Source organism: Bos grunniens, chromosome 5 (genome assembly GCF_055505025.1).
Source record: "Bos grunniens cultivar Pamir isolate PY7600 chromosome 5, Bosgru_T2T1.0, whole genome shotgun sequence".
In the NCBI taxonomy this organism is placed as follows: domain Eukaryota; kingdom Metazoa; phylum Chordata; class Mammalia; order Artiodactyla; family Bovidae; genus Bos; species Bos grunniens.
The window spans coordinates 88170149-88194081 of NC_141169.1; the positions used below are offsets into that span (position 1 = coordinate 88170149).

Consider the following 23933-nt stretch of genomic DNA (forward strand, 5'->3'; position numbering starts at 1 on the left):
AGGAAAATGATCAGTATGTGTTCATTCACATGGTGTCCTTTTTTTTTTTTTTTTCTTGAAGCAATAAATGGGAAATCAGGCAGTGCACTTTAAGAGAATTTTTAAAATACATCAGTCTAATAAATGGATAAAGGGGATATAAAAGACTGAAAAAGAAAGTGGAAAGATGAAAGGAAAAAAAGAAAAAATGAGAGTCAAAAGAAACAGAAGGAAAAAAAGATGAAGCCCAGAAAGAAAACCAGCAATGTAAGAAGAGTTAGAGAAACAGCGAAAGAGAGAAGGAAAGAGGACAAGGAAGCCTGGAAGGTGCTTCCATGACTTGATGTTACCCCACCCACTGAGAAGCTCTCCTTTGACCTACCATCTGAGTTCTGAGTCGCTTCAGTCATGGCCGACTCTTTGCGACCCCATGGACTGTAGCCCACTAGGCTCCTCCATCCATGGGATTTTCCAGCCAAGAATACTGGAGTGGATTGCCATGCCCCCCTCCAGGGGATCTTCCTGAGCCAGGATTGAATCCTGGTCTCTTATGTCTCCCGCATTGGCAGATGGGTTCTTTACCACTAGTGCCACCTGGGGAGTCCGTCTACACCGCTCTTTTCTTAAGCCAATCATATCATGGCCTCCACGCTGTAGGCCTCCAGTGGTGCCTGGGGTTCACAAGGTAGGGTTAACTCTCTGAACAGCTGGCCACAGCCATGCTACTCTATGTACTGTGTGCAAAAGCCACGTCTATAACACTTATCCCCTCTCCTCTGTAGTCGTATCCCCAGCTGAGCTGCTATTGGATGAGTTGTTTCCCATGCCCTTCTCCCCTTCTTCTACCTGAATAATTCCTGCGGCTGCTGCTAAGTCGCTTCAGTCATGTCCGACTCTGTGCGACCCCATGGACCTCAGCCCACCAGGCTCCTCCGTCCATGGATTTTCCAGGCAAGAGTACTGGAGTGGGGTGCCATTGCCTTCTCTGGAATAATTCCTAGTCATCCTTAAAGATACTGCTGAAATGACACATCCTCCAGAATGCCTTCTGCATCTTTCTCTTATATGCCCTCTTATATGCCCTTATGATAATGCATGAAAAATCCTTACAGTTATAAACCTGCTTATCTGTCATGCATACACCCAGGCTGAAGCTGTTTTATTCTCTGTAGGTCCAGTGACTTATGTGCATATAGCAGGAACTCAGTATGGACTTTTAAATCAGATAATTTCTATTGGTTTTCTTATTCCTTAAGAGTTGGCCTCTGCTGGCAGATAAAGACAGCAATAGAGAATGACACCCATTCTTCTCTTGGGTTCAATCCTTTTCTTGTTCTCTCTTCTTGATTGCCCTGATTCTTTTACTCTTGTGGTTCTGGTTCCAGATTCCATGCAGACCCAGGGTGATACGTATTATAGTAGTCACTTTCTTATATTGAGCAACTTCCCTGGTGGCTAAGATGGTAAACCATCTGCCTGCAATGCGGGAGATCTGGGTTTGATCCCTTGGTTGGGAAGATCCCTGGAGAAGAAAATGGCAACCCACTCCAGTATTCTTGCCTGGAGAATCCCATGGACGAAGGAACCTGGTAGGCTACAGTCCATGGAGGTCGCAAAGAGTTGGACACGACTGAGCTACTTCACTTTCACTTTTCCTATATTGAAATAAAAATTCTACCATTCCATGCTTAGCCTTCTGTCTTTAAAATATAAATACTGTCTGGCTCATCTATACAAACTGTGTCTTTCAAGCAGGGAATCACAACCATCTTTTTCTTGTGCATTCAAGTCATTCCCATGCATTACATGTGTCCATCATCAAAACCTCTTTTTATGGACAATGATGCTCAACCAGGGGCCTGAACTTCCCTGGGAAAATGTTTCAGAATCCCAGGGAGGCAGGGAAAGATACATAGACTTTGGAAATGCCCCCTTGGGTGTATAGACTCTGCAGTTTAGAATCGCTGGTCAGTGGGATGACAATAAGAGGAGTGCAGGGTAAAGGTAACACTCATCTCAAAATTAGGCACAGGTTAGATCTGAAGTAAGCATTATTTTTACCTAAAAGATGCTAGTACCCAGGAGAAAAGTGGTAAGTTGGAAAAAATGTCTAAACTAACTTTTTTTTGTCAAGATATAACTTTTTTTTAAAAGCAGGAAAACACAAAGTCCTTGGGTTTTCTTGACTGTTGTGCAATAGAAAAAGCAAGGGATATAGTGTCAGGAAACCATAAAGAAGAGAAAGGAAGAGTGAGGGAGACAGTGGGTGTGTGTGTGTGTGTGTGTCTGGGAGAGCAATGCTCTCACCCTCCCACTCATCTCCTTTGACCCAGAGGTGTGCTGAGCAGGGAACACCTGCCTGACTGATATCTGTTCCTTGGGCCCAAAGAGAAAGGCTCCCTCCTGTCTTCCCTCCTACAGCTACAGACGCCAAATGGAATGTTGACCCAGAGAATCATTGAATGGAGGAGGACCAGAATTCAATCAGACCATGGAAATCAGAGAATAGAGGAAAGCAGGGAATGACATGCTCAACAACAATCATCCGTGGTCTTGGATGATTATACCCTGCAAGAACTTTTCCCCAGGTGTCTTCCATATCCTCTCAACATGGTGGTGGAAAATAGAAACAGCTGTGGACTCACAGATGGGGCAGGAGGAGCCTGAATTAATGTTGCTCAATGTCACCCAACTGTTTGCTTTGTCATCATAGCTTGGCCTCAACTTTAGTAACACAGGAAAGCGCCTCACTTCCATCTTCAGCAGCAGTGTTGGGGGGATTCTGTAATCTAAATTCCTTGTGTATTTGAGAAGAGCTTCCTAAATTACATATCCCTCAAAACTAAGTCCCATTTGCTAAGTTGTATAACATTTTCATTACTCTGCTGAGATCTTTAATTTTAACATGCACAGGGAAGATGCTATTGTTAGCAGAGACCTGGGCTAACAACCACGGACCTGATTTCTAGTTTTGGGGTCTAGAGCTGCTGGAACACAGGCTCGGCCCTGCCACTAACTTGCCATATTATCTGTGATCAGCCAATTTAACCCCTTCCTACTTCAGTCTCTCATCTATAAAACAGGAATGCCAACACTGCTTCCACTACTACTAATAACAAAAATGACAACAATAACCACAACATATATCCTATCATTAATAAAATCAGGGATACAATAATAGAACTCTTGTCTGCAAATGGCAGATAAGAAATCCTGGAACTGAAGACATTTTCTAATAAATGTAAAGGAAAATGGTCAATGCCCAATTCTTTCTTTCCTAAAAATACTGATCCAAAGACTATCAGAGAACCCCTGAGGAATTCCCACCCATGAGAAGGTGATGGGTGGGACACATACGGTTGCCTTAAAGACTTGATTTGCCCATATGGTGATGTTGGCCCTTGGAATTTAAAAATCCTGTGCATCCCTTAGGCCTTCTAGTTAGTATTTTAAAAACTCTTAAAGATGCTCCCAGATCTGCTAACACTCAAGTAGTTCTCTTACTTATCCTCTGTTCCTTTCCTCTAATGTTTTTTGCCTAGATTAGTGGTTCAACACACACATAATTTTTACTAAAAATAAAATTAATACTTTTATTCATAATTTAAACACCTTAGCCATATTTATCTTTATTCCATTATTAATATGGTTCTTTTAATTTTTTATGCATTCTATTGTCTCTTTAAACCAAAATCTTTCCTAGTAGTTTTAGTTTTTAAATTTTTGCTTCTTGATTGTTTTCTTGCATTGTTTTTATTTACCTGGCCCCTTTTTATAAATGGTGAGGGGAGTGTGACTGGGATGAAGGGACAAACACAAGGACAAGTCAAGCCCTAGGTCAGAAGAGAGTGTATTTCTTCTTTTTTATAGTTAAACCAACAATGATATTTTTAAGCCCCTTATTACCCCTCCTTCCAGAGTTCAAATTCTGGCTTTAAACTCTGAAAGTTAAATAAACTATTGGAGCCACAGGTTAAGTCTCCAGGATGACAAATCTTCCCCCAGTGGTAATGCAGGTGACCAGCTAGCATGGTACTGTCTTCTCATATTATGTTTATAGGGGGAAAATCCTTGGAAAAATCTCTGTCCAGGGACTAAATCTCCAAGCTCCAGACATGCAATAATTTTTCCTTCCTAAGGAAACACAGATTGTAGCCATTTTTTCAACTCAAGTCACTGTGTCCATCCTAGTAAAATATCTGCACTGAGGGAAAATAAATCACATGAGGAAATCCCCAGCTTAAATCTAAGTCTCTCTAATCTATTAAGAAGGGACTTGGCCCTTTTATTTGAGGTCAAATGAGACTTTGCCTGAGAGTAGGGCTTGAAGGAGATATATTTAAAAGATCAGGGAGGTAGGAGTGGGGAGGACTGAGAAACAGTCACTCCCTTTGCCTGCTGAATGGTGGCCCCAGATGTCCGTGGTGGGACTTAGTGACAGATTGAAGGCACTGCCCTGTCTGCATCTATGTTCACTTTCAGCCAAGTCATGCCAAGCAGATGGGCTGGTTCATATCAGACAACAGGGCTTGAGCACATTGATGGGGTATCTAAATATTACATAGGTAATGCATACAACCGGGGCTTCCCTGGTATCACAGAGGGTAAAGAATCTGCCTGCAACGTGGGAGACTCAGGTTCCATCCCTGGGTTGGGAAGTTTCCCTGGAGAAGGGAATGGCAACCCACTCCAGTATTCTTGCCTGGAGAATTCCATGGACAGAGGGGCCTGGTGGGCTATAGTTCAGGGGGTCACAAAGAGTCAGACATGACTGCAGCAATTTAGCACACAGAACACATTGCATACAACCAAGAGTAAAAGAGTGTGTAAACCCTCTGTCTTCTTCCCTGTAGGTCTGAAATTTTTTTTCTACTGTAATTAAAACATTCTAGGGTTTCTCTGGCAGTCCAGTGGTTAAAAATCTGTCTGCTAACGCAGGGGACACGGGTTCGATCGCTGGTCTGGAAAGATTCCACATGCCATGGAGCAACTAAGCCTATTTGCCACAGCTACTGAGCCTGCAGGCCCTAGAGCCCGTGCTCCTCAACAGGAGAAGCCGCCAGAATGAGAAGCTCTTACACCACACCTAGTAGTTTCTGCTCACCGAAACTAGAGAATGCCCTTGAGCAGCAACAAAGGCCCAGGATCACCAAATAAAAATAAAATTTAAAAAATACTATATAACTAAAACATTTGAAATATTTATCCAGTCCAGAGAAGGAAAATTCCTCAGGTTTAAAAACCCTAAATCAATTTTCACCCCTTTATGAAAGTATATATGATCTCATCACTATAAACCCTACATATGAATCCCAACACACTCATGCATGAGGGCAGGAGAACCCATCCAGACAGAAACTCTCAATGTCATACATGTGCATGCATGCTAAGTCCCTTCAGTCATGTCCAACTCTGTGAACCTATGGACTGTGGCCCGCCAGGCTCCTCTGTCCATGGGATTCTCCAGGCAAGAATACTGGAGTGGGTTGCCATGCCCTCCTCCAGGGGATCTTCCAGGAATTGAACCAGCATCTCTTATGTCTCCTGCATTGGCAAGCAGGTTCTTTGCCACTAGTGCCACCTGGGAAGCCCACTCAAAGTCATAATTCAGGTTTAATCCTAAAAACAACTGAAAGAACATGAACCTTCCAATAATATCCATTAAAAGGTGCTACATTAAGAGTCTATAGTCAAGCTGATAGATTAATTTATATCATCCTGACTCCAGCATAGTTAAAAAAAAAACCTGATTAATTTCTTTCAGTGTGTAGACCTCCTCAATTCCTTTTCTTTATCTAAGAGAAGAGAAAATTTTGATAATGCCTGAGATTATCCTTAAGACAGCTTTTAGAACTGAGGTTGGGTGGGGGGGAACATTTAAAGGACTTAAAATCCTAATTTAATAATCCAAGCCTGTCTAGACTCTAGGAATGAAAATAATGGGGGACCTTAATAATTTATGATTAGACACTTCAAATTCCCATAGAAAGAGTTCTCTCTGTCACTGGGGAACAAGCCTTTCCCTGTAATCACTCACTCACTTACTGCTGTGGATTGATCATGTCCCTGCAAAAGGGATGAGTGTTAGCTGCTCAGTCATGTCCAACTCTTTGCAACTGCATGGACTGTAGCTCACCAGGCTCCTCAGTCCATGGAATTCTCCAGGCAAGAATACTGGAATGGGTAGCCATTCCCTTCTCCAGGGGATCTTCCCAAGCCAGGGATCAAACCTGAGTCTCCTGCATTGCAGGCAGACACTATGCTGTATGAGCCACCTGGGAAGCCCTGCAAAAGGTATGCTGAAGTCCTAATATCAGTGCCTCTGAGTGTAACCTTATTTGGAAATAAGGTTTTTGCAGATTTAATCAAGTTAAAATGTGATCATTAGTGTAGACCTTAATCCAATGAGGGAGATGTCATTATAAGAGAAGAGACAGAGATGGACACATCAGGGAGAAAGTTATGTAGGACAGAGACTGAGATCAGAGTGATGAGCTGCAAACCAAAGGACACCAAGGCTTGATGCCACCACCAGATGCCAAGGGGAGGTGGGGAAGGATTCTATCTCAGAGAGAATATGGCCCTGCAAATGCCCTGATCTTGGAATTCTAGCCTCCAGAACTGTGAAAGACTACATTTCTGTTGTTTCAAGCTATACAGTCTGTGGTCTTTTGTTATAGAAGCCCTAGAAAACTAACACACCCTGCCTAAGAGAAAGTAACTGGACGGCAGCTTCGACTTCTTAATAAATGTGTTGATAAATACACAGATTGCTGCTGCTGCTGCTAAGTCGCTTCAGTTGTGTCCGACTCTGTGCGACCCCATAGACAGCAGCCTGCTAGGCTGCCCCGTCCCTTGGATTCTCCAGGCAAGAACACTGGAGTGGGTTGCCATTTCCTTCTCCAATGCATGAAAGTGAAAAGTGAAAGTGAAATCGCTCAGTCGTGTCCGACTCTTAGCAACCCCATGGACTACAGCCTACCAGGCTCCTCCGTCCATGGGATTTTCCAGGCAAGAGTAGTGGAGTGGGGTGCCATTGCCTTCTCCGAATACACAGATTAGACTTTTACAAATATAATATTGTCACTCACTAAAGCTCCCGTTCACTATGCCCTGACTTCCAAGCTTCCACAGAACCTGCTCATCTTTCTGCCAGAAATGTCTGATGCTGGCGATGTGATAGTCAGGATGCTAGAGAGTTTACCTCTACAGTTTCACTTAGTCCCTGCGGTGGCACTCAAAGGTGTGCATTATTTTCCCTATCTTGCAGAGTAAAAAAAGAAGGTTGGAAAGGTTAAACAAGTAAGTTGCCCCAGGTCACAGAGCTAGTAAGAAGGAAGCTGTGATTTAAACCGTGTCTGTTTGATATTCATTTCCAGGCTCTTAGCCATAATGCTTATTGATTTTACTTCTCACTTTATCCAGCAATATTTAAACTCTTCACGTGTTCTTTTCTGCTCATGGCAGAAAACACTGTTTGTAAGCTGGGCACTGGGAAGAGACTAGAATGATCTTCTAGGATACTTTTTCAAACCCTGTGACCCCCTTAAATACTAGTACAGAACTTCAAATACTTTCTCTGTTCTTGTCTCTCTCCTCCATTTTTTCTCTAACATTCTACATGACTCCATGGTCCCATTCCTTTCTGAGGCTAACTACATTCACCCTTTCTTCGTGTGTTCTTTTAAATGTCATTTACTCAGTGACAGTTCCTTGATGTCACAGTCTAGTTGGGACCTGTAATAATACAACCTCATAGCATCCTGCATGCCTCCTTCATGGTATTTACAATCAAAATGAAATAACTATTTGGCTAGCAGAGCACACCGGCTAACTGGTCTAAGGACCTGTTAGCATGACTTAAATGGAAGTTTAGAGTACAGACAGTTATATTAGTTTCATTGCTATAAGGTTAGGAAAGTACATAACCTAGACTGCATTAGCCTGGGGAAGTAACCAATAACGAATGTGTGCACTCAGTACCGGTCTCTGCCATCATATCAAACATTTATAAAAATTAGGTGTCTCAGCTGGGTCTTAGTCGTGTCTAGTCTAGACAGTGCACACAGCTGCTCCTGTCACAGGTGTAGAAGGCTTTGCTTGGAGGGAGGGAAATGATTCCAGAAGATCTGACATGACCTTCTCTCACTCAGTCTCTCAGCTACAACTAAGGTATCTAAAAGCTCATGTCTCTAAATTTGAGATCACTGCTGTCCCCTCTGCTGTGTGTCTGCCCACGCTGATTTCCTTCTGAATTCGGCATACAGGAACTCTTGTTTAATTCCCCCGGTGATGTTTGTTCTAGAAAATAAATTACTGCATTTCCCAAGACCTAGTAAGAATGGGGTATTTCTCTCAATTATTAAGATTCCTTTTCCAGGCTGATGAAGGATGAAAGGTTAAATATAGGTCCAAGTCTTCTAGCTTTTCTAGGGATTCTCAAATTTTTTGACTGGAACAAACATGGATGATAGAGAACAAATTCATTCTCTAAGGATTCAGCGTACATTTATAAAATAGTGCTGACAGGGGATGTGTAGGCTGATCCTGTTAATCCAGGTCAATGACAAGGAAAATCTCTCCTTTCACTCCCACACCTTCAATTACTCATATGCCTTAATTCATATATCTCTCCTGAGTAGGAGTACAGAGGTTGTTTAGGAGTCAGAACTTAACAGTCTCCTTGCTCTACATTGGAGCAGGGATTGGCAACCCACTCCAGTATTCTTGCCTAGAAAATCCCATGGACAGAGGAGTCTGGCAGGCTACAGTCCATGGGGTTGCAAAAAGTCAGAAACAACGGACTAACATTTGTTCTAAATAGTATATGCACCAAACATTTGATATAATTTTTCCTGAGATCTAAATGCAACTATTGGTAAAGATACTGCCAAGGATTCACCTCACAGAGCTCAGGCTTTGACCCAAAGGCTGCATCTAATCTACAGAAGTGCTTAATTTGGGCTGTAAAGTTTGCTTAAAGACGTTTAACATGGGGCTTCCCTTGTGGCTCAGCTGGTAAAGAATCCACCTGCAATGCAGGAGACCTGGGTTTGATCCCTGTGTTGGGAAGATCCCCTAGAGAAGGGAAAGGCTACCCACTCCAGTATTCTGGCCTGGAGAATTCTGTGAACTGTATAGTTCATAGGGTCCCAAAGAGTCAGACAAAACAAAAAAAAATGTTTAACATGGTCAGGATCTGCTATATAACTAGCAAGCCCAAATCTCAATAGCTTTACAACCACAAATATTTATTTCTCACTCTGTAATGGTTGATATGGGTAAAGAATCTATAAAAGGAGTGGATATATGTATTAATATAACAGATTCACTCTTTTGTACATTTGAAACTAACACAACATTGTAAATCAATTAAATCCCAACAAAACTTAAAAAAAAAACAACTATTTCTTACAGGTCTGCCTGTTGGCTGAGACTCTGCTGGGTCCAACAGGAACTCACTAACATCCGCTGAGATTCACTGAACTTGGATGCAAACTGCAGATAAGGTTCGAGTCTGCTCCACATCCTTCTAGGACTGTAAAAGGAGACTCTCAAGGTAAATGCAGGAGCAAAGAGGGATGGGAGATAGAAGGTACTTCTTAAAGTCACAGCTTATATTTTGCCACATTTCATTGGGCAATCCAAATCACATGACCAAACCTAAACCCAATAAGGTGAGTGATATACAGTCTGTTCTATTGAGAAGCCCTAGAGTTACATGCAAAGGGTGTGGATGTGTAATTCTTCTATCAAAAAGGAATGAAAACTTGAGAACAAAGACCCAAACTAACACAGCTGTTAACAGTCAAAAATTGGAATGGCATCCAAATAAAATTGTTAACTTCTCTTGAAAAACCAGAAGATTTAGTAATATGAGCCCAGAGCACAAAATGTAATCTATCCTATTTTCAAAGAGGAACCTATAGAAATAGACTCTCCAAAGAAGACAAAGCAGCTCTTGTTTCTTTCAGCCAAGAACTACAGGTCGATAATCATCCACACTACCGATGACTCTTAGTCTTAAGGAAAGCCCACTGTGTTTGGCTTCAAATGTCTAGGTTCAAATCCTGACTCACTACTTAACTACTCGCATGCTGCTGCTGCTGCTGCTAAGTCGCTTCAGTCGTGTCCGACTCTGTGTGACCCCATAGACAGCAGCCCACCAGGCTTCCCCATCCCTGGGATTCTCCAAGCAAGAACGCTGGAGTGGGTTGCCATTTCCTTCTCCAATGCATGAAAGTGAAAAGTGAAAGTGAAGTCGCTCAGTCGTGTCCGACTCTTAGCGATCCCATGGACTGCAGCCTACCAGGCTCCTCCGTCCATGGATTTTCCAGGCAAGAGTACTGGAGTGGGGTGCCATTGTCTTCTCCAAACTACTCGCATAACCTTAGACAAATCACTTCATCTCTCTGAACTTCCATGTCTTCATCTCATAAAGTTTTAATGAAAACTAACTGAGAAAATATGGGGCTTCCCTGGTGGCTCAGTGGTAAAGAATCTGCCTGCCAGTGCAAGAGACACGGGTTCCATGTCTGGGTCGGGAAGATCCCCAAGAAGGAAATGGCAACTCACTCCTGTATTCTTGCCTGGAGAATTCCATGGACAGAGGAGCCTGACAGGCTACAGTCCATGGGGTCACAAAAGAGTCAGACACAACTTAGTGACTAAACAACAACAACAGCAACAATGAGATAATATACATAAAAGTTGTCCTATGAATTGAAACAGGCTCCACAGATGTTGGTTGTCATTATTAGCAGGACTCACCTGGTGAAACTCAAATTACTATTTAAGGAAATGACCAATTTGCATAGCCACCTGGATTTTTACTGTCAACGACTTTGACTGGGATTCAAATGTTTTAACAGCAGGGTCGTTTCATTCACTGAAGATCCAGCTGGTGTAGCAGTTTGGGATGTGCACTAAAAGATGCTTGGAAATACCTGCTGGTCTTTCAGCTATTGTGCTGTAAAACCAGGTAGGGGAATCCTTTTATCATTTCCACAGCTGAATATGCTTTAAACCCCCTAACAGAGCCAAAATTGTCAGACCAAATTCCACTTGTGATGAAATCCAACCAGGTTAACATGCTCTTTCCTTGTTAACCACCTAGGCTTTTCTGGATGAAATCCTGCAGCCCTAAAACAGGCAAAACTTGACTTAACTTCAAGGAAAGTTTTGGATTTCAATGGACCTTTGAAGTCCCTTCAAAAGAGATAAGGACTTCAATGAGAGGTTTGCCTATACAGAGGACCACAGAGGCAGGCCATTTGTAGAAATTCAGTTCATCTGGGAGCAGAAGTTGTCTGGTGAAAATTGGTTCAGAAAAGGAGGGGCGTGTTGGTTAGATCTCAGTAGAATGAAAATGAGTCTATTTTAGATAATCAGATTTTGTTGTTGTGTGTTTTTCCTCATGAGTTTATAAAAGCAAGACTTTCCTTCTTTTATGGCCATGAAGGCTAATCAAATTAATGACTGTAGTTAAATTAGAGAGAAGATATACTCTACAAACTTTAGCAAATACCAAGCACATGATACATTTTCAACATATATTTATTTAATGATTTAATTAACAATCACGTATTTTCAAATGGAAATTTCCACAAAGGCTACAAATTCAGACTTTGACTCATGAATAAAGACCTTCGATTTATTATTAAGTGCATTCTTCAACCCCAGATAAGTTAAAGTGGCAATTCTTCAAACAGTTTTTATCACACAGTATTTTCCATATCAAGCTAATAATAATTGCATATTGAGGATCTTTATCTCAAAACATTTCTATCGGAGCACATTATGCTGTAACTAAATCATTTTTACTGTGAAAGTTATTGTTTCCTAAGCTGCAAGAAGTGTCAAATGGTGCCACAGGAAGTTAATTATAGCAAATGTATTTAACCAGAGCTCATCTGCAGAAGAAATTCCACCAAATTGCTATGATACATTTCTATATGTACAGCTGACATTCCATAGGAAGAGTATTCTTTCTGGAAAATGTGATTCCTGAGTGTATATATATGAATTCCTTCAGTCCTTTCATTTGGAAGTGAGTAACTCTATCAGGTATGAACCAAAGGATGTTCTCTCTAGCTAAGAAATTTGTTATTAATATTATACTAACTGATATCTGCTAGAGATTTTTAGAATTTTTTGCAGTATTAAGTTGTAATAAAAATCCAGTAATAATCAGAACAGGAATTCTGAAACACAATACTTTTTTTGTTTCCAGGTAAAAAACTGCAGTTTGGATTCTATGCTGAATTCTAGCTCTTCTTAGGAACCTAAGGATTTTATTTAGTCCACAGATTAAGATCTTAGAGTAAATATAATAAAAATACTTTAAAGGTTATGTATCAACAAGGTGTCAGTGTGCATAAGGATAAAGTATTCTAGTCATAATTAAATTTCCAATCTAATTATAATTTGAGGCATCCTTTTAATTACATTGCAATATTTTCTTTTCCTAGGAAGATGAGTGGTATAGCATCTTTTATCTGTAATTTTCATTTAATTAAAAATGTAAATAAATCAAACCTCCTCCTTGAAATACTTTGCACATAAAAGAGGATTTGTAAAGTTGGGTTTTATCTAGTTAATCATATTTACTTTCAGCCATAAACACATGATGTATAAGTATATAGGACTAGAGGTCTAAATTTTCCTGAATATTATGAAGCAGGAAAAAAAAGTGCTGCCAGTAATTATCTTTCTTGCCAGTGAGAATTCTTCCATTACTTCTGGCAAAATCCTACTAATCCTTCAAAGCCAAGTTCAAATGCCACCTCCTCTGTGTGAAGCCTTCTCTAACTCCCAAAGCCAAATTCAAGGATAGGTAACTGAGCCGCAGCCAGAGACTTAAATCCACAAGGAGTACTGAAATATTCCTGGGATTTTACCAAGCCCCTGGAGAAAAAACATTCTTCACCAGAGTTCCTGCACAAAGAGTACTGCATGGAGTCATTAGGTTAGCACAAAAGTAATTGTTGTTTCGGACCATGAATTTTAAATCATTATGACTAGGCTCAAACACATCCTTATTAATCAAAACAGAAACCATTACAATCAACACATTTTTGCCAAAGAGAAATAAGTTTGTTTATTTCTGTAGCGTAAAAATCCATGCTTCAGGATTCAGCGAGCTCTTGGAAAGCATTTTCTGCCTCCTGCTGGTTGTAGAAGCACTTTTCTTGCAAAAAGTTGTCGAGATGCTTGAAGAAGTGGTAGTTGGTTGGCAAGAGGCCAGGTGAATGTGGCGGTTGAGGCAAAACTTTGTAGCCCAATTTGTTTGACTTTTGAAGCATTTGTTGTGAGATGTGCGGTCAGGCGTTGTCCTAGAGAATTAGGCTCTTTCTGGTGACCAATGCTGGCTGCAGGTGTTTCAGTTTTCAGAGCATGTCATTGATTTGCTGAGCGTATTTCTCAGATGTAATCTGCTGTGATTCAGAAAGCTGGAGTGGATTAGATGGGCAGCAGACCACCAAACAGTGACCATGACCTTTTTTTTTTTTTTTTTTGGTGCAAGTTTGGCTTTGGGAAGTGCTTTGGAGCTTCTTCTTGGTCCAACCACTGAGCTGGTCATCTCCGGTTGTCATGTAAAATCCACTCTTCATTGCATGTCACAATTCAATCAAGAAATGGTTGTTGCATGGAATAAAAGAAGACTAACTTCAAAATGATGCTTTTTTTGCTTTGTGGTCCACTCACGAGGCACCCACTTACTGAGGTTTTTCACCTTTTCAGTTTGTTTCAAATGCTGAATGACCATAGAGTGGTTGATATTGCGTTCTTCAGCAACTCCTTGTGTAGTTGTAAGAGGATCTGCTTCAGTGGTTGCTCTCAGTTGGTCGTTGTCAACTTCCAATGGCCAACCACTGCACTGCTCATCATCAAGGCTCTTGTATCCTTTACAAAACTTCTTGTACCACCACTGCACTGTACGTTCATTAGCAGCTCCTGGGCCAAATGCATTGTCGGTGTTGCAAGTTTTCTCCACTGCTTTACAGCCCATTTTGAACTCAAATAAAAAAAATCACTCAAATTTGCTTTTTGTCTAACACCATTTCCATAGTATAAAATAAATATAAACAGTCAAGTAAATAAGTAATTAGCAAAAAAAACAACAACCATAAAGTCAGAAATATGCATTAAAATGATGTATAACATAATGTTATATATAACAAATGTATAACACATTTATTTAAGCATGTATTCCAATATCAAAGGGCAAAGTTCAACAATGCAAAACTGCAATTACTTTTGCACCAACCGAAAGACGCGTGCTCCTCTTGGGGCAGGAGGTAAAGCAGTCCCTCCCCCAAGTCACACATGAGTGTTTATAATCAAGAATGGAAAAGTTAGTGTTTTCCAAACAGGCCAAAGTTAGTGTTGAGGAGCAAGAAGGGCATCCAGCCTGTATGTATACAGCAATGAGAGAGAGAAAATAGATAACCAAGCACCTGGAGACTGGAGAAGGTAAGCCTCTTACCCAAAGTGTTTAGGGCTCTTAATTTCTGCTACACTATGACCTTTTGCTTCCCATTTAAAAATGGAAAGCCACTAAATATTTTTGAGGGTAAGAATGATACAAATTTAAGTTGTGTTTTAGGAAAACACAGTAGCTTTTAATGGTATCAGAATCATGGGCATTGATGACTGGTAGTCTATAAGATTTCTCATTAAAGGGTAGTCTGTAAGATTTCTCACTAGAAAGAAGACCTTCTGATACTTGACAGCCTAGATGCTGTCCTTCAGTGATTGGAAAACATTCCTTCCAATGCAAAACCTTAGAGGCTCTGGATTGTATTTCTTTGAGAAGCCATTGTTTCTTGATAGGAAGCCATATTAAAAACTACTGGATTCACTGCTGTCTGTGAGAACATTCTTCCCCCTAAACATTCTCTCACCCCCTTCAAGTCATTGATCATCAGTTACCTTCTCAACATGCCTTCTGGAATCAACCCCTTTGAAAGTGCTTGCCCTGCTTCCTTCCCCACTTTATGTTCCTCTATTACATAATCTATAGCAATTTCATTTATTGCTCATCCCTGTCCTCATGCTTTTCCTCAAGGAATTTCCTACACCTGCAATGCCCTTTTTCCACATTCTCCATTTATGGAATTTCTACTCATCTTTCAAAACCCAGTATAAATATTGCTTCTTTAATTTCAGTTGTATTTGAAGTCCGTGTGCTGATACCAGTATTGGGATTAGTATCCTGGCATCACCAGTCACAATGTATTTTATCTTCCTCATTGTTCCCACAGTATTTGATTTATATATCTAATCATTATATTTCTATTCTGTTGATTATTGTTGCTAGTTGCTCATGGGCCCATTTCTCTAACTAGAATTTATAATCCCCTTGAAATTAAGGATTATTCTTTAATCCTGTTTATATTTTCATATGGTTTATCATAATATCTGGTATATAATAACATAATAAATACTGGATTAGAATGAGTTGAGTTACTTTTTTACCTCGTTTTGCCTAGAAGCTAGAAAATGCAAGAAAATGGATTCTCCCCTACAACCTCCATCCAGAAAAGATGCAGCCATGTTGGCACCTTGATTTGGGAACTTCTGACTTCCATAAATGTAAGAAAGTAAATCTGTTTTACTTTAAGCCACTACATTTGTGATAATTTGTCACAGCATTGATAGAAAACTTTCCTTGGTTATTTTTTGTGTTTATATCACTTCCTATTTCTAACATATGCTCTTAAACACCACTGGGCTGAAATGCATTTCCCCTCTTCCACTTGCTCTTTCTCTATTTAAAGGTACACTTACTTTTAGAAAATTAAAAGGAGAGAGATGTGGCGAGTCAGGAGTAAGAGTTTCCCGAAGCAACAAAAAAAGAAAACCACCCCTGAAACTTTCACAGTTAAACAAGTAAACAAACTATTTTTCAAAAATCAATGACAGAGCTACAAGAGGAAAATAAATGGAACAGATGTGTCTTTATCATGGTATAAAAGAGATCCAGACCCGCCCTCTCCCAACTCCCCTGACTGTCTGCTTTTCCTAGTTACCATTTTAGGCTGGGATTCCAAACAATTTGTCTGATCATTCTGTCCCTGAAAAAGGGGTTCTTACTATGTGGGGTAGAAACTGAGGTCTGGCCAGGAAGCATATACTAGAGAATCCAATTCACATGATACTCTCTATCCAGCTCTCCTAGGTTTAGAAGAAGCATGCAGGTGTGAGTCACTGATCTTGGAACAATGGTGGGCAGGAATGTTTGAGAAGGCTATTGGAGAGAAAACCTGAAGTAATTCTTATGCTGATACAATTTTATAAGACTTCAGTGGTATTACAACATCACCAGTTAACAATAATGTAAACTACTGGACTCTGGGTGAAAATGACATCTCAGTGTAGGTTTATCCATTTCAACAAATGTCCCCTCTGGTGGTGGATGCTGATAATGGGAGAGGCTGTGTTTGGGGATGGGGATGGGATACACAGGAAATCTCTGTCCCTTTCCCTCAATCCAATTTTGCTATGAACTTAAAGTTGCTCTAAAAACATAGTCTGAGCAGAGGGTGAGATGTATGGAAGAGTAACATGGAAACTTACATTACCATATGTAAAATAGATAGTAAGGGGAATTTGCTATATGGCTCAGGAAACTCAAACAGGGACTCTGTATCAACCTAGAGGGGTGGGATAAGGAGAGAGATGGGAGGGAATTTCAAAAGGGAGGGGATATATGTATACCTATGGCTGATTCATGTTGAGGTTTGACAGAAAACAGCAAAATTCTGTAAAGCAATTATCCTTTAATAAAAAATAAATATATATTTTTTAAAAGCTCTAAAACATAATCTAAATAAATGGTTTTAAAATACATTTTAAAGAAAAGACTTCAGTGGTATTGTGCATGCTCAGTTGCTTTAGTCTTGTTTGATTCTCTGCGACCCTATGGACTATAGCCTACCAGGCTCCTCTCTATCCATGGATTTCTCCAGACAAGCATACTGGAGTGGGTTGCCATGCCCTCCTTAGTGGTATTAGACACAGGCAAACTCAGGGCTTATGGTCAGAGCTAAAAAGTTGCCAGGGCTACTCCTGAATGGTAGCTTTGCTCAGTATGAATGCACTGACACACATTTTCAGCACAGGCTGCCAGGTATCCCTGTGCTATCTTTTGAGACAACCCTCAAACTTGTAGTTCCCCCACTTATGCTGTCTTGGAAACACCCTCCCCAGAAACCAGTGTTCCTGCCCCATGATGTATCTCTAACATCTCAGGAGCACCCTCTGGCTACTGCCATCCACTAGCCTCTCTCCTTTATCTGCCTGGACACGGTCAATCCCCATATATGGCTTTCTGCCTCTTCCTGATTTCTCCATGAGTGCAGAGCTCATTTCAATATCTAACAGTCCCATTGGAGCCCAGAACACTAACCCAGTTCAGTTCTAACATTGACCCCTTGCTGTGTGCCAGGTGCCATGCTGGTCATGAGGAAATCAGAGACAGAGCATGCTCTTTGCTGTTAAGGAACTGACAACTGAATGGCATTTCCGCTTTTTCTGAAATGGCTCATGCATCCCCCTCCCACAACTGAGAGAGCAGGGCAACTTCAGCTCCTCTGCCCACACCTCTGCAAATAGACACAGCTCATCCCCCTTACTTCAGCCTTCCCAAATGGAGCACAACCCACAGCTCAACCCATACAATCGACCTCTGTGGGGTACAGCAGGCCTCACTGTGTGAACGTCATTTTATTATTAAAGTTTCTGTATCTGGAGGAGGCAGGCAGTGTGAACTCTCATTTACCACTTCGGCTAGTCATATTTTGTTTTTACCCTAGACTTCCAGGTTCAGTGGAGTAAATAGTCACGAGTTCCTTTTTCCAGAAAAGTCACACAATACTCAGGGACAGCAACACAAGAGGTCGTCACAAAGTCCCTGGCATTTTTTTTTTTTTAACTTTTAGTCAAAATAGGTATACCACCATTGTCTCTCATCCTAGAAATCAGCGTTTCTAAATATTTTTCAGTGACAAAGTTCGGAGCTTACAAGTATGTTAAAAGCAAAAACAAGCCTCCCACCAAAGGGTGGGGGGACGCAATTTCTCACCAAACAGGGACACACTTGGAAAAAAATAAAAGCACTTTTATTTTTACCAGAAAGGTCAGGAATAGATTCAAAACCTTTTTGAGAGAAATGGAGGGCTGCTTTATGCCGTTTTGGTTTGACATCCTCACACAAACAGGTACACCTGTGCCTGAGGGTTTTTCTAGACTTCATCTTTTTAAAACCCCTGAAGTATTCTTTCTTCAGCTGGCACATTATTTTTGCACATGAAGCGTTTTGGATCCAAAAGGCTGTGATGGAAGTGCTCAGTGGTTGTGTTCTTTTTCTAACTTGGCTTGTGTTAGCTGCCGTTCCTCTCAATTCTCATGAAAACACACATGATTCCCTGATCCTGCCCCCTCTCGGTGGATAACACCATCCTGTAGGCCTCTCACAGAGGCTCCCAGGACTTTCCTACACGAATTGTCTCCCAGCCAGTGGCTGCCTTTCCTACAGCAGCCCAAGCCAGACTTTGTTACAGCCTGTGAATATTTTCCACTCCAATGTGTGATGCCAAAATCCTTCCACAAGGCCCGCTCCAAGTTTTCCTGTCAAGATAAGCTTCCAGCCTGATGTAGAGTAGATTAGCATAGAGCATTCAGACCACACTCAGAGTCTTATCAAACTGGCAGCCCAGCTTCCTAAGTTGAACAATGGAACGGATAGGCCTTTTAAAACGGAAAGGTAAAATAGATTTTCAGAAAGGATATTGATTTACATGAGACTTATTTAGTTAAGGATTTAGAGAACTTACTGAAAACTAGTTTTAAAAAGTGATTATTATTTTACAAGCACAAATGACAGTAATTTTTTATTACACACACTTATCAAGCAGCAGCATTTACAAATTTGCCCCTTGTCCATTAGATCTTATTTACTTCAAGGACTTCTTCACAAGCATTTAGAAAGTGGATGTCTGTATGCCACGGTCCTTTTGTCAGTACACATTTGTTTTTAGTAAAAACCAAAGAGAAAAGTCATGTTGGGTTAGGACAACCTAGAACAGTAGCCTGGTTTTAACACCAGTGACAAGGGACCATTCTAGTTGGGGATAAATATCTTCCATAAAGGCAAAACTGTAGATGAACAACTGGTTATTGTCAACCTATAAACAAATGATTCATTTCTGAGTCACCAGTGTCTACAAAGAATATATTTATTTACTGAGTGAATGAGACAATGAATAAATGAATGAACAATCCTGTCTCTCTAAAGCTGTTAATTCACCCACTCATCCTTGAACGTACTGATTCTTGAAGATATTCCAGGTCCTTGGATCACAAGTTCTCTATGTTGACTACTCTCAGGAAATCACTTTAAATCTATGTTTAAAAACCTGCAGAATTTTCTTTCTGCTTACATTATATTGTTCTATGGTTTAAAAAAAAAAAAAAGTCCATATACATAGGGGCTTTCTGAAGACTGTCCTGGCAGAATTAGAGATGTTAGAGCCTCCAAGCTCTATGAAATGAAGTTTTACAGTTGTTGAGAAAACTAGGAATGACTCTTTGTGATTCTGTGTCATCTCCTTCAGAAAGCTTCTTTAACCTCCGTCTCCCTTTCCCCTACACTTCCACCTTTCCCTTAAATATCCCTTCTTGAGGCTCCCGAAATTCTTGTGCACAGTCTGTCTTTTAATTGACTCCCCTCTTGGACTGTGGACTTGGTGTAGGCAATGGCAGGGAATTTTTCTTGGTACCTTCAGTTCCTGGCATAGAAACTGTTACTTGATGAGCATTCAGTCAGTGTTTAAACAAATAAATGAAGGAGTGAACCATGATATTAAGTTTACCTGAAATAGTAGTGTATCTAGAAGCTGAAAAGCATTTGGAATGATTTAAGAGTGGGAAGGTTACTTTCTTCTATTTGGAGAGAAGATCAAAGAGTTACAGCATGAGAAGAGGCTTCCATATGGTTTTTATTGTCATCTTTCTTTTTTCTCCTACTGATTAAAAATAAAAAAAGAGAGAGTCCAAACTAATCTGGGAGACTGGCAGAACTGTGAAAAGGCTGTGAAGCCCTATTTTTAGGACCTTCTGGCAATCTTTGTCAACCCAGGCAAAGCTCGCCCAGTGTTCTGGGCTCTCAGTTTTTAGATGCATCAGTGGACACCTTGCTTCTTGAAGGCCAAGTTTCAGAGGCTCCTCAGAGGCTGCTCTGTCATCCCTGCTTTCTCTTCCTGCTAGTTCTACCTGCCTGGCACTCAGCAGACTGCACTGATGCCCTCCTGCTCTGTGCACTTAGCAGAAAAAGTTAGTATTACCTCTCTGCTGCCTCTTACACTAGATTCTACCTAAATTGCTGCCAATCTCCTATCCTTGTTATCAAATGCAAACAAACTTAAATGCTGGAGTTTAGAGCAGAGAAAGATTTACTGCAAAGCCATGCAAGGAGATGGGTGACTCATGCTCACAAAACCCCAAACTCCCTGAAGGGTTTCAGCAAAGTATTTTTGAGGCAAGGAGAGTAAAGGGTGTGGTTAGTTGTTGCAAACTTCTAGGTGTAGGAATCCTTTGTTCTTGTAGCCTTCCATGTAGGTCAGGTCACTATGTTTCTGTAAAGCTCAAAGAATGTTATTTTCAATTCTGCAACTTTTTATCTCTGTGTGTGCTCAGCCACTCAGTTGTGGCCAACTCTTTACAACACCATGGACTGTAGCCCACCAGGCTCCTCTGTCCATGGAATTTTCCAGGCAAGAATACTGGAGAGGGTTGCCATTTCCTACTCCATACCTCTATATGAATGGACCCTTAAAGGTCAGAGCCCTGAAAATAGGCTATCCTGTATGTTTCAGGCTATCGGCAACATTCTTTTACAAAAGGTACAAAGCTAGCTTTAAGACTAGGCACAGGCAACAGAGCACAAAGTCTTAAGTAAAAGGAACAGGTCTAATTGGGAGTTGGATTTGTTCTTCCCTATTATCTCTGCCCCATCTTATTTTGTCTTGCTACCTTTGTACTCCTTGCAAAGATTTTGACCATATCCTGATCTTGAATGAAATCCATCCCTTCCTTGTCCATATATTTCTTCTACCTGAAGAATCTATACCTGAAGAATAGATAGGTGTATCTATTCAAAGCAGAGTAAGTCATCTGACACAGCTCTCTGCATGGGGCAGGCATTGAAGACCGCAAAGGCAAAATGTGCAGAATCCAGAGAGAAAACCAGGGCAATGGAAAATCTTGAGAACAGGCAGAAAGATGATGCTATGGGGAATTAAAAACTGAAACAAAGAATTAGTGTCACAGAGGCCAGGAAGCCAAATAGAGAGCATGAGAAATAGCTACAGGGTTACAGCAACAGGCCCTTGCTTCTGCATGAATTCTTTGCTCCTGTCAAATAAATTTGTAGTTATGTCCTATTAGTGAAAGGGAAGCCCAGGAGGAAAACTCTTCATAGTTTTGAATTGGGGCTATCCACACTTGTGTTCCTGTGTTCTAACCACTCTGCCTTGATTTCCTTTTCTGTAAAATGGAACTAATAGTAGTACCTACACTAGGATTTTTTTTTTTTTTTTTTTGGCCATTAAATGAGATAATGTAAGTAAAGTATTGGCATAACCCCTGTTCAACAGAAGGCTATCAATGAGTACTGGTTATTATTATTACTATGAAGGCAATAGTGTTTAGTGTGACTAGCATGGGTCATGCTGAAGGTTTTAGGATTTCCCAAATAAAATGGAAAGAGCCATCAGAATATCATTTGTTGATAAGTAGCCCTGAAATGGAAAAATACTAAAAGCTTAGTTATTTTATTTAGAATTGTTCTACAGCTTTATTGGGATGTAACTGATACCTAACAAACTACATGTTTAAAATATACAGTCTGATGAGTTTTGACATACATGTACACCCCTAGAGCCATCACCACAATCAAGATAATGAACACATCCACCACCCCCAGAAGTTTTCTCCTGTCCTTTTATAATTGTTCCCTCCCACTCCTCCCCACCCCACCCTCAACATCCTCAGGCAACTACTGATCTGTTTTCTGTCTCTATAGATTAATTTACATTTTCTAAGATTTATATAAATGGAATCACACAGTATTCTTTTAAAATTTTATTTTGGCCTGGCATCTTTGACTCCCTGTGATTATTTTAAAATTAATCTGCATTGTCATTTGTGTCAATAGCTCTTTCCTTTTCATTGCTGAGTAGTATTCCATTATACAGCATGATCTGTTTATCCATTCACCTGTTCATGGACATTTGGGTTGTTTCCACAGTTTGAAGCTATTACAAATAAAGCAGCAGTGAACATTCATGGACAAGTCTTTGTGTTGACCTTGACTTTCATTTCTTTTCATCTGGGGTGAAAACGGCCAGATGGTATGATAAATGTAACCTTAATTTTTAAAGAAACGGCTGAACTATTTTCCAATATGGCTGTACCATTTACATACTTAATAGTCAAAGACTTACCTTTTGAATTATATTTATAAGGGTACAAGACAGCCTTGGCTCTTGTCTCTATCTTGATCTCAGATTTCTGGCTAGGTCCTTGGTCCTAAGTGCTGACCTCCCTTGGAAACTTAACCTAACTGTTTTGTTGCTCTGGGAAATACTCTTTAAAATGCAAACCCACAAAATTAAACAAATCAAATGATAAAAAGCAAGCTTCAAAACAGCTATTGAGTAAGGCATTTATTTGTTTAACTTCATACTGTCTCTTTCAAGATTCAACAGTGGAGCCTTAAGTGGAATAGTCTGGCATATGATGAACAAATCCACCCTTGTCCCATGGCCTTCCAGCCCATCCTCTTAGGTCCCCACTCCCCTCTCAGACTAAAGAGGCAAATAAGTCTCAAAATAAGTACCAACTAAAAGCACACCGTGTTGTTCAAATTAATTGGTCACTTCAGTCCCAGAAGGTTCAAAATCTGTTCTAAGTCTCTCACTTGAAATCCAGGGATGCCAATGGGATCTTCTAATAATAGGACCAGCAATATTCCTGCATTTTTGGCTGACAGCTGTTAGTGCAAATCACACCCCTCTCCTTCCACGTCTCCCTCCCACACCCGAATCCCAACTCCCTCTCGCCTTCTCTCTCTGTCATGGGTGTGGGAACTCTGGCTTCCTAACTGAGGGAGGAAAGAGGAAATTTTGGTATGGAGAAGGACCAGGAAGACTGAAGCAGAAGATGGAAGGTAAAAGCTTATGAGCTGTGTTTAGGCATCTTCGGTTAGAGGAGTGAAAACCAGAAGCTATTCAAGAGGTATTTGGTAGAACTTGGGAGTATGGCAGCCTTCTTCAGGTCCAGGACACAAATGTGTCAACTCACTGTGAAGCATGAAAACAATTCCTGTGGGACCAGAGGATAGGACTCTGGGCAAGTGCTCAGAGGCTGCTCCATGGGTGAGGCCACTGGTCTACATAGCAAGAAAGGGACTTCATCAAGTAACTCTGCAGGCAGCGGATGTAGGTTGTCACAGCAATAGTGTTAATAGTGATTAAAAAAAATAGCTAATATTTATGACTAAGGTCCATCTAGGCAAAGCTATGGTTTCTCCAGTAGTCATGTATGGATGTGAGAGTTGGACTATAAAGAAAGCTGAGCATGGAAAAATTGATGCTTTTGAACTGTGGTGACAGACAAGACTCTTAGAGTCCCTTGGACTGCAAGGAGATCCAACCAGTCAATCCTAAAGGAAATCAGTCCTGAATATTTATTCGAAGAACTGATGCTGAAGTTGAAACTCCAATACTTTGGCCACCTGATGTGAAGAACTGCCTCATTGGAAAAGACCCTGATGCTGGGCAAGATTGAAGGCAGGAGGAGAAGGGGATGTCAGAGGATGAGATGGTTGGATGGCATCACCAACTCAATGGACATGAGTTTGAGCAAGCTCCGCGAATTGGTGATGGGTA

The 23933-nt window shown here is 40.7% G+C and overlaps 1 pseudogene; it reads right to left on the reverse strand.

Annotated features, from left to right (window-relative positions):
* Positions 1-13019: 13019 nt before the first annotated feature.
* Positions 13020-14048, reverse strand: LOC147372571 (histone-lysine N-methyltransferase SETMAR pseudogene; annotated as a pseudogene).
* Positions 14049-23933: the final 9885 nt, after the last annotated feature.